The sequence below is a fragment of the Bidens hawaiensis genome, unplaced genomic scaffold (genome assembly GCF_021521415.1).
Source record: "Bidens hawaiensis isolate Kalapana, Puna unplaced genomic scaffold, B.hawaiensis_p1.1 tig00001920_1, whole genome shotgun sequence".
NCBI classification, from domain to species: domain Eukaryota; kingdom Viridiplantae; phylum Streptophyta; class Magnoliopsida; order Asterales; family Asteraceae; genus Bidens; species Bidens hawaiensis.
The window spans coordinates 3,058,029-3,069,230 of NW_027491107.1; positions in this window are offsets into that span (position 1 = coordinate 3,058,029).

Genomic DNA, 11,202 nt, shown 5'->3' on the forward strand with positions numbered 1-11,202 from the left:
CTGATGCAAGTTCGTCCAAAATTGATGGCCTAAAATAACTCATGGGGAAAAAAAACTTTGAGTTGCGACCGCGAGCTAACGTTAATTTGGCCTGAATCATTTGACGGTATCAACGATAAAAAAACTCGTATTTTATGGCAGCGAACCGACACAAATTTGAAAATGTAAAACAAATTAAAAGCAAATAAGAAGTTTGGCGACCAATCATATGATTGCGTCACCAAACTTCTTAATTGTTATATATAATAATTACTTTGCTACTTTTTGTTTAGACCATCTGGATCATGGTGTTGGTCTCATTGAAGTGAATTCTTATTTTGGTAAAAACAATTGATTTGTTTTATTTGGATTATGTTGAGTTGTTTTTATTTGAACTTGTGTACTTGGTATGATATAAAATAAATTAAATAATTATTGTCACTTTTAATATTGTCTTAAGTTTATAAGCAATCAATGTTATGCTCCAGCATGTTCTGTCGTTAGCTAAGGGTGTGACACTTTTCATCGACAATATTTGTGTTTCAGTTTTATTTGATTATGGTGCAAGTAGGACTTTTATAACAAGTTCCTTTTGCGGTAAGATAGAATTTAAGCCTAGACCCATGTCTCAAACATTTGAGGTAGAAACAACTAGTGATAAGTCTGTAAATGTGGTGGAAATGATAGAAGGATGGTCGGTATAATTAGAGGAATTTAGGTTCCATGCTAGGCTGCTAAAATTCATATTATGGCTTTAGGAGGGTTTCAAGTAGTTTTGGGTTCGATACTCTCTTTTGCACAACACGATTGGACCTCTCATTGATTCAAATTTATATAATGCTCTGACAATTCAGTTTTCACAACCATAAGGTCACATGTAGTGGGCAATAATTCTGGGTGACAAGGGGCGAAAAGGGGCAGGAACACCGCCCCTGGGGACGAGGGCGGGAGCGAGGAGTATTTGTCGCAGGAGTGGGTTTATGATTTAATAATATTATATTAGTATGTATGATATATATATATATATATATATATATATATATATATATATATATATATTGGGCTACACCTTTACACCCCTAAAAGAAAAACCCTCTCTTTGTTGATTGAGCGCCACATGACACAAAACGCCTCATTTTGTAGCACTTCCACTACAGATAGTCTAATCACAACAAAAAGAAAATTAATAAAAAAGCGAACACTAACCTTAATTTCAAATGAACAAGAATCAAAGAAGAAAGCAATTTCTCGTTTCAAGTGAAATAAGGCGATTTTTTAAGCAACCCAATTGAAGATAGAGCTTATTTTCGAGTCTGTTTTAGAATTTTCGTTTCTTTGGATTGTGATTTGGAACAAAAAGGCACAAATAAATTGGAACAAGTGGATCCAATACCCTCTTATTTTCGTGTAATTTTTGTTTTTTTTTGTTTGCTTGGTCAGCTTTTTCTAACCAGTTCCATGAATTTTATAAATATTTGTTGTTAAAAAAATACGGTTTTTTCTTGCAAAATGTAAAGTGTGATATGAAAGTTGCATTATTTTTTTATTAAAAAATAGTAAATCAAATAAATATTAATGAGAGGGAAAATTCACAATCTAGCCTTTTATAGAGAGAGAAAATACCATTTTACCTACAAATCCTCAAGATTCTCATGATAGCCTAAAAAATATGGACTGGTGCGACGCTTTAGGAAAAGTTATAAACTCATATTTAGTTATTTAAATTATTTATTAAACCGATTATATGTTTAGTATAGAGGTGATTTTCTAAGTAATAAAAGTAATGGTTCATATAACTAAATGATAAACAATAAATATTGAATTCGCAATAATAATAACCGTAAGGAATCATCCGTTCAATCATTAACGTTCTAATCACTAAACATAACTCAAATCACATTGAAATCTTAAATCATTAAATCATATTATATCTTTTATAATTAAACTTATTACCATTATTAACTAGGAACCCATTGTCAACGCATCCCGAGAAGCTCAGTCTCACTTAACTTAATTTCTATCACCGTTGATCTTCACTTGTTCTACTTTATCAGGTGATTAATCACTTCCCTTTTTACTTATTTTAAATCTTTGGGGGACATATACGTACTTTATCTATTTACCTATTACTTAACACTCAACTTGCAGCTGTTTGTCTTGTGTGTGTAACTATTTATACCTAACGTTTTATATGTTTATATGCTTAGCTTGAATACATGTCGGAGAGGTCCAGCATATTATCAGTCTTGTTTGATCATACGTCCGTCATGTTAGCCAAGGTTCAGTTTCATCTGACATCAGGCTTATCGACATCATTATTTACTTGCTTATTGGTTAAATTGCTTATCTCACTTGACACAGTTTGCATTTTTCTTTATTTATTATATATTATATTATATCTCACTTAACTAGTTTTCTACTCACTCAACATGTGTTGTTGGAAAACCTTTCTATTTTATACGCATATGCAGGTTATCGTAAGAATTTAATGCAAGTTGATGAAAACTTAGTGAAGAATAAAGTTAGAAGAATATTTTAATCAAGATCATTAGAAATATAAATTTGTATTGTTGTATTTATGGATTATGTACTTATTTGTATTTGATTTATTTGAAAATTGAATTTAAGTAAAAGATATTGTCATTTAAATATTGCATGATAGTACCTTTAGAGCTGTGAGCAATCAGCTCATGCCCCGGCATTTTCGCCTTATGTTGGGGTGTAACAGGGTTTTTCTTTTTGAAGTTTCATTTCATCACCCTCCTCATCATCGTCACCTAAGTTATGTATTTTGAAATTGAGGTTGAAAGTAATACTTGCATTTCCAGGTGTTTCCGGGACTTCTTCATCATCCTCGTTATCGCCAATGGGAGGGGTCAGTCTTTGGTGTTTCGAGGGGACCTATAGTTTCTAATTAAAAACAGATCGAACACCATTCGATCCTCAAAGAGTAGTGTTATTTTCTGGGTGAAACTAAAGTAGGAGGTCTCTTGAACTGTAACATCACAAAAATTTCGAACCAAAAATACCAAAGTCCCAAAAGTCCAGGGACCAAAAATGAAAAACTTTAAATTCGTGGCCGATCGCGATACGCGATGGCCTTGGGCACAACGCCATCGCGTATCGCGAAGGCGCTATCTGACTACCCGATATGTGTCCTGCCACGTGTCAACACATGGCATTCCAACTGACATGTGTCACCTCATGGCATAAATCCATGACAATGTGACACGTATCCTGCCACGTGTCACCACATGGCACCACGTCTGCCACGTGGCAAACCTACCTGTGACTCACCATGCCTACATCGCGATACGCGATGGCAGGATCAAGGGCCATCGCGTATCGCGATGGGTCCCGGGAAATAGTCTATAAATAGCAAGCTCCACTCATTCATTTTCTCACACACCATTCACCCATCTCTTTCTCTCTCTAGAATACACACACTCTCTCTAAAAAACACCTTGATAAACGTGTACCGACCACCTCATTTTCCGTGCCATTAAACGGACGATACCCCGAAATACCGACGACAATACCTCAAAGTATGTGCCGACCCGAGACGAACCGACGACCCTCCTCGAAGTGTGTGTCAACCCGAGACTACCTGAATCGAAGTACGTACCGACCCGACACGACCTGACGACCCGCCTCGAAGTGCGTGCCGACGAGACTTGAAGACCGGCGTGCCTCGATTTGTGTGCCAAGGAGGTGTTGATTAAGATTCTCGATATACGTGCCAACGTTGAACTGCTGCCCGTGAGTTTAGAAAATAATTAGCCGAACATGGTAGGCATAATGCCCGAATAAAATATTAATAAAATAATAAAAGCTTAGACCCTAGTTAAGGGTATAGTCATTACCTCGAAAATAAACAAAAGAAAAACAAAGAAATTATATAAAAAGAAATATATAAATATAACTATTGGTTATAGAAAAAGTAAAATTATTATTTAAATAATCATAGATAATAATAAAAGAAAAACAAATAAAATATTCTTTATTAATAAATAAAGATAAAAGTATTATTTAAAGGTATTTTTAATAATAATAAGTAAATAGATAAATATATATATATATATACATTGTTTGTATTATTAATATAAACTAAATAATATATATATATAAGTATATGTTTTGGAAAACGTAGATTTTGGAAAAGAAAACATGACGGACTAAAGGTCCGAATATGAGAATAAGAGATATATGATTTGGACTATAAGTTCAAACATATTATAAAAGAAAAGGAAAGGATAAAGTATAAAATGGTTATAGTTGATAATATTATTTAAGTTATTATTCTTAAGTAATAAGAGAAGAAAAAGGATACGTTTCTTAATGAAGAAGAAACGTAGAGTTTAAGAAAAAGAAAAACAAGTTAAACTAGATGTTTAACTTGTAAAAGAAAAAAAAATAAGTTAAAAGAAAAGAGTTTTAACTTGAAAAAGAAAAGAAAGAAATAATATTTTAAACTAAAGGTTTAAAATAAAGAAAAGATGTTTTAAACAAAAGGTTCATAAAGAAATTAAAATCGAGGTAAGATTTTACAAAAAGAGACTAGAGGTATTAAGCCGGATTGCATATCCGACTAATAAAAAGCCATACTCGTACTATAGCTGCGAGATAACAAAGAAGAGGGAAAGACCCTCGGACAGTGTATTGAAGTTGATCCAAAAGAAAAGGTTATACTCGTACTATAGGTGCAAGATAGCAATGGGAAAAACCCTCGGACGGTGTATTGAAGCCGATCCAAATTAAAAAGGTGAATACGCCCCAAACTTTACAACTTGTTTTAAAATGAGTCAAAGGTGTTGCATGAAAAAGTTTACATGGGACTACGTGTCTCTAAAACATTTATAAACAAAAGTAAAAGCCTATCCCTCAGGCTGTCGTGTACGTTTGTCTGGATCCTTACTGGATCCTTACATATGTGGTAGTACGTGGTGTGCGCATCGCACCATACCTGGTCGTATTACGCTTTCCTGCGGGGAGCACGACCATGTGTATACGAACGGTACTTAACTAAGTTGAACGTTGCGGTGTTTGCTGGGGTACTTAGGATGAGACTTGAGTTTGTAAATAGTATTTTAACTTTGTTATTCCTAAGCCAAGATGAGCCGAGGCTTGCGTAACTCTCGAGGGGTAACAAAGTAAAAGAAAATATTTTTATCGTCAGCGTATTCACCAGCATATCGCTGACATGTTTTTTTAACATTTTAGGAAATTACAGTATCAAGAATTGGAGCCATTCATGAAGTGGATGTTCGCAAGGTAGAGATGACTCATGATTTTAAATAAATAAAATATTGAAAATAATATTTAAACAAGTTTTATAGAATCAAAACAAGGTTTATAAATCAACCACTCGGATATTTATCATCCGAGAAGTTTTCTGATGAATCAAAATATTTCATTAAGATGTACAAATAAACTAATTTTTAAATATATATATATATATATTATTTTATTATAAATAAAATTTTATAAATAAATTAATATTTTAAAAATATACTTTTTAAAGACTTCTGCTAAACGCTGATACATTTACAAAACCGGTACTAACTGTTGGTCACACACCTAGGCCCTAAGTCGGGGTGTGACAGGTTGGTATTAGAGCCATCGATCTTAACGAATTAGATATTCAGTTATACCTAGGCTTTGATCAAATGATAGATATAAATTTTTATTACAAGCTTTTATAAGTTTAGTAAAGGTTTAAAATACTTAAAATTTAAAATATATATATATATACACACACACACATTGTTAAGGATAAGATATAACAAGTACGGAAAGGAAAAGAACACTTTTACATCTAATCTATAATGTGGAAATAGTCGACTATGGTTCGACTAAAAGAACAATGCAACTTCCGACAGAAAAGGAAGAAGAAAATACGAATTTAGCTTAACCCCAAAATTCACTATATGAATAGTAAAAAGGTTAAAGCAAGCAAAAACAAAAGAATAATGTTTGAAAAATAGCAAACAAAAAACAAAGGAGATATACTTGAAGCATGATCGAGTAAAACAAATCAAAGAATAAATATCCTCATACATGATAAATGAGTGAACATGGATTATAAATATGAAATAACATGATACATTCGTCCAATTGGTAGTAATAAACCATTTCATAGTAGAAAATCTTGCGTAGTACAAGATATGTTTTGATTTTCATAAATAGTTAATATATCTATGAATTATTGTACAAAGAAGAAAAATATAAACAAACTTTCCCAAACAAGTAAGAGGAATGTTTAATAAAGATATGAAGACCCACAAAGAATAAAAACAATTGATTCATCAAATTAGTAGCAATAGGATTTTCTAAAGACCAATTCGTAATAGATAATCTTGCACAATACAAGATAAACTTTGATCTATGGATTATTGTCAAAATAAGGGAATATAGAAGGAAACTCTTTCAAAGAAGTTAGAAGTAAAAGAAACGAAGCAATGAATGACCGATATAGAGACGAGGTTCAGGAGATGATTAATGAAGCTGTAACTCTAATAACGAAGATGCTCAATAACCTAGAAAATTTGAATCAAGAAAAAGGACTCAAATCGAGCCTAATTCTTCAAAAGAAAGTTGTAACCAAATTATTCATGAGAGCGAATTAAGGAATAAGAATAACAAGAAACCTAAACTTCAACCGGAAAATGTTTTTAAGAATTACAAAGCCTATGAGCCTAAGAAATTCTGTGGAAATGAAAATATCATATCCACCTTGAATTGGCTTAAGGAGCAAGAATCAATCTTGAACAATATTACCTGCACAAGTGAACAAGCCATTTGGTGTTCTTCCCAAATGTTCAAAGATAAAGCTCTTGAGTGGCGGAGAACATTAATTCAAGTTTAAGGAAATGAAATAATGTACGATTTAAGTTGGAAAGAATTTAGAGATCTTATTCTACAAAAATTGTGCCCAATTAACAAAATGAAATAAGATCAAATCCTGCCGTGGGACCAGAAGGTCGTTAATAACAATCTCAAAGAATACAATGCTAAATTCTTATAATATTGTCAAGTAACTCCGCGATTAGATGACTTTGAGTTTGACAAAACGATGAAATATATATCTGGGCTACCAAAAGAAACGAGAAGGGTAGTAAGAACTCAGGTACCACAAAAAACCTCCAAAGCTATGATAGTAGCCAAATGTGTAATAAATCCGGTGAAAAAAGAGATTAATAAAACAAAAGAAGTGAAGAAAAGCAAGAAAGAAAAAGGACCGCCTAAAATTCACAAGACCCGTTTGTGAAAACTGTAGAAAAAGGCATCAAGGAAAATGTTGGAAGAAAATCAACATTTCCAAAAACAATCCATTAGTCATGTTTACTTTCTGTAAGAAAAAAGGTCATTCGGAAAATGACTGTAGAAAGGAAAGCGGCTACGTGTTTCATATGTGGAGAAAAAGAACATTACAAGAACAAATGTACGGAAAATCAAATAAGTAAGAGCAGAGATAAAGAGAAGAACTTTGAAACACTCACAACGAACGCATAAAGAATATTAAGACAAACAAACACAGACAAGAGTAGATCAAAGGAATGTTAACCCTTGTAAATAACTATTAGTCTGAGTTAACTCTTGTAACCCGTTTGCAAACTCGCTATAAACGAGAGATTTCGTAACAATGAATGGGTAATTAAGTCCCTAATGTGTGTAAAGAAAATATTAGCATATAGATCGTGTCTGTACACAAGAATGCTAGTATTTATTCAAGTTTAGAAATTTTTAAGAACAATATCTATCATAAATAGAAAAATGAATATAAAGAAAAGAATTGATTAAATTAAACATAACAATATCAATCCTTAAAGAAGATAGAAACTAAAAAATAATCGAAAGGATGATGGAGGGAAAGAAACGATCAAAATCATAAAGGATAAGATGTCATGAAGATTTCTGCAAAAGAGATTCAATAGATTGAATCTGAGAAATATCTAGTTAATATTTAGAATACTGAAGGTAAGGTAAATAATTAAACACAATTGGCCACTGTGTTTAGCGATTTACAATTACTTACGACATTCTAAAATATAAACTTACTATATCATCCAAAGATATAGAATGAACAAAAGAGATATACTACATTAGGAAGCATTAGTAAAAAGTCAAATAAGATAACTATAGAAGGAGGCTATCTATTTCTTATCAACTCACAGAAATGTATTTACAAAGAAGATTGCATAATTATATAAAAGAGTGAATATAAAACAAGATGGTATGGCATTAGAACATCTACTTAAGATAGTACATTCAAATAGATGCTAAAGATAAAACTATTAAGTCTGAAGATTTAATTACCCAATAACCGAAGAATTAGAAGACCTGGAAAATTAGAACATTTATGTTTGAGATTTTTAAAACTTTTTGTAAACACAAAACAAAGCGAAACCAAGAAACCCCAAGGATAAAAATCAAATCTCCGAAAAGAGATAGCATGGCGCAATCGACTTGTAGTAAAGAAAGATGACGAAATCCTTAGACTCGGAAATCGGAGGTGGATACCGATAATGGAAAGCTACGCGAGACAATGATGAACAAAGTTCATAAGTGTAGGATGCACTCTATAAATGATAAAACATACCACAAACCTTAGATCGAATTAGTGATATAAGAATATGAACAAGATATCACTTCATACGTAGTAAAATGTCTAATCCATTTACAAGTTGAAACCAAGCACAAGAAACCTTCTGACTACTTTAAACAACCCAAATCCCATGTAGAAATGGGTAATAATAACCATGAACTATATTACAAAGCTTTCCAAGACTACACGCCAACACGATACAAGATGGGTTATTGTTGTTAAACTAACAAAGTTTACTCATCTTTCTCCCAGTTGACGAGTAGTACTCGATGGGTAAATTAGCAAAAATTATGTGAACAATATCGTGTCCCTACACGGTATATCACTATCCATAATTTCCAATCAAGACAGTCGAGTTACATCCCATTTATGAGATACTTTCCAACAAACGTTAGGAACTCGATTAAACTTTAACATTGCCTATTATTATCCCCAAATAAATGGGCAAAAGAACAATCCAAGCGTTCGAGGATATGCTCCGCGCAAGTATGACGGACTTAGGTGGAAATTTGAAAGATTATTCTTCCCTGATAGAATTCTCGTATAATAATATAATTCAAGCCGCACCATATGATATGTTATATGAACATAAAAGCCAAACACCCATGTATTGGTCTAAACGAAAGATAATTAGATGTCTGGACCTGAAGTAATTCAATAAATGACGAATAAAGTATTACAAATATATGAACGAATCAAGGTGGCGTGAGATCACCAAAAAGAGGAATAACCAAATATTTGGACCCGAACTAATCCATGAAACAAGGAATACAGTATTACAAACTTGTGAACTACTCAAGGTGGCGTAAGATCGCCAAAAGAATTATACGTCCATCATAAACCATTAGAATATAATATATGCGATAAGATGTTAATTAAAATTTCGCCTTAGAAAGACGTCATTCTCTTCAATAGGAAAAGAAAACTTAGTCTACGTTTGTAGGACCATTTGAAATACTCGAGCAAATCGGGACTGTTGCATACCGTCTGCGACTACCCAAAGAAACGAAAGGGATACACGATGTATTCCACGTCTCTAATGTACGTAAATATCTAGCCAATAAATCTTTATTGATGCACTTAAAAGATATTGAAATAAACAGAAACCTTAAGTTCATAAAACAACCTATACAAATCGAAAATCCCATAAATAAAGAAAAAGAGACGAATGTTGAAATAAGATAAAGTCAAAGGGGACTCACGAAAAGGCCCCGAGTATACTTAGAAACTTGAATACAAAATAAAGAAAAAGTAACCCCACTTGTTCTAGAAGCGAATCTTGCGGACGAGATTCATTCCAAGGTGGGGAGGATGTAACATCATGAAAATTTCGGACCAAAAATACCAAAGTCTCAAAAGTCTAGGGACCAAAAATGAAAAACTTTGAATTCGCGGCCGATCACAATACGCGACGCCTTGGGCACAACGCCATCGCCTATCACGAAGGAGATATCTGACAACCCGACATGTATCCTGCCATGTGTCACCACGTGGCACCGCGCCTGCCTACACCGCGATACGCGATGGCATGATCTAGGGCCATCGCGTATCGCGATGGGTCCCGGGAAAAAGTCTATAAATAGCAACATCCACCCATTCATTTTCTCACACACCATTCACGTATCTCTTTCTCTCTCTAGAATACACACACTCTCTCTCTCTAAAAATCACATCGATAAACGTGTAACGACCACCTCGATTTCGTGCCATTAAACCGACGATACCCCGAAATACCGACGACAATATCTCGAAGTACGCGCCGACCTGAGACGACCGGACGACCCACCTCAAAGTGCGTGCCAACCCGAGACGACCTGCCTCGAAGTACATACCGACCCGAGACGACCAGCCTCGAAGTGCGTGCCGACAAGACTTGAAGACAGGTGTGCCTCGATTTGCGTGCCAAGGAGGTGTTGATTAGGATTCTCGATATACATGCCAACATCGTAGTGCTGCCCGTGAGTTTAGAAAATAATTAGCCTAACAAGGTAGGCATAATATCCGAATAAAATATTAATAAAATAATAAAGGCTTAAACCCTAGTCAAGGGTATAGTCATTACCTCGAAAATAAACAATAGAAAAGCAAAGAAATTATATAAAAAGAAAGATATAAATATAACTATTGGTTATAGAAAAAGAGATTATTATTTAAATAATCTTAGATGATAATAAAAGAAAAGAAATTAAAGAAAAACAAATGAAATAATCTTTATTAGTAAATAAAGATAAAAGTATTATTTAAAGGTATTTTAAATAATAATAAGTAAATAATATATATATATATATATATATATATATATATATATATATATTGTTTGTATTAAAATATAAACTAAATGATATATTTATATATTTATATATAAGTATACATTTTGCAAAACATAGATTCTAGAAAAGAAAACATGATGGACTAAAGGTCCGAATATGAGAATAAGAGATATATGATTTGGACTATAAGTTTAAACATATTATAAAAGAAAAAGAAAGGATAAAGTAAAAATGGTTATAATTGATAATATTATTTAAGTTATTATTCTTAAGTAATAAGAGAAGAAAATAATATGTTTATTAATTAAGAAGAAACGTAGAGTTTAAGAAAAAGAAAAACAAGTTAAA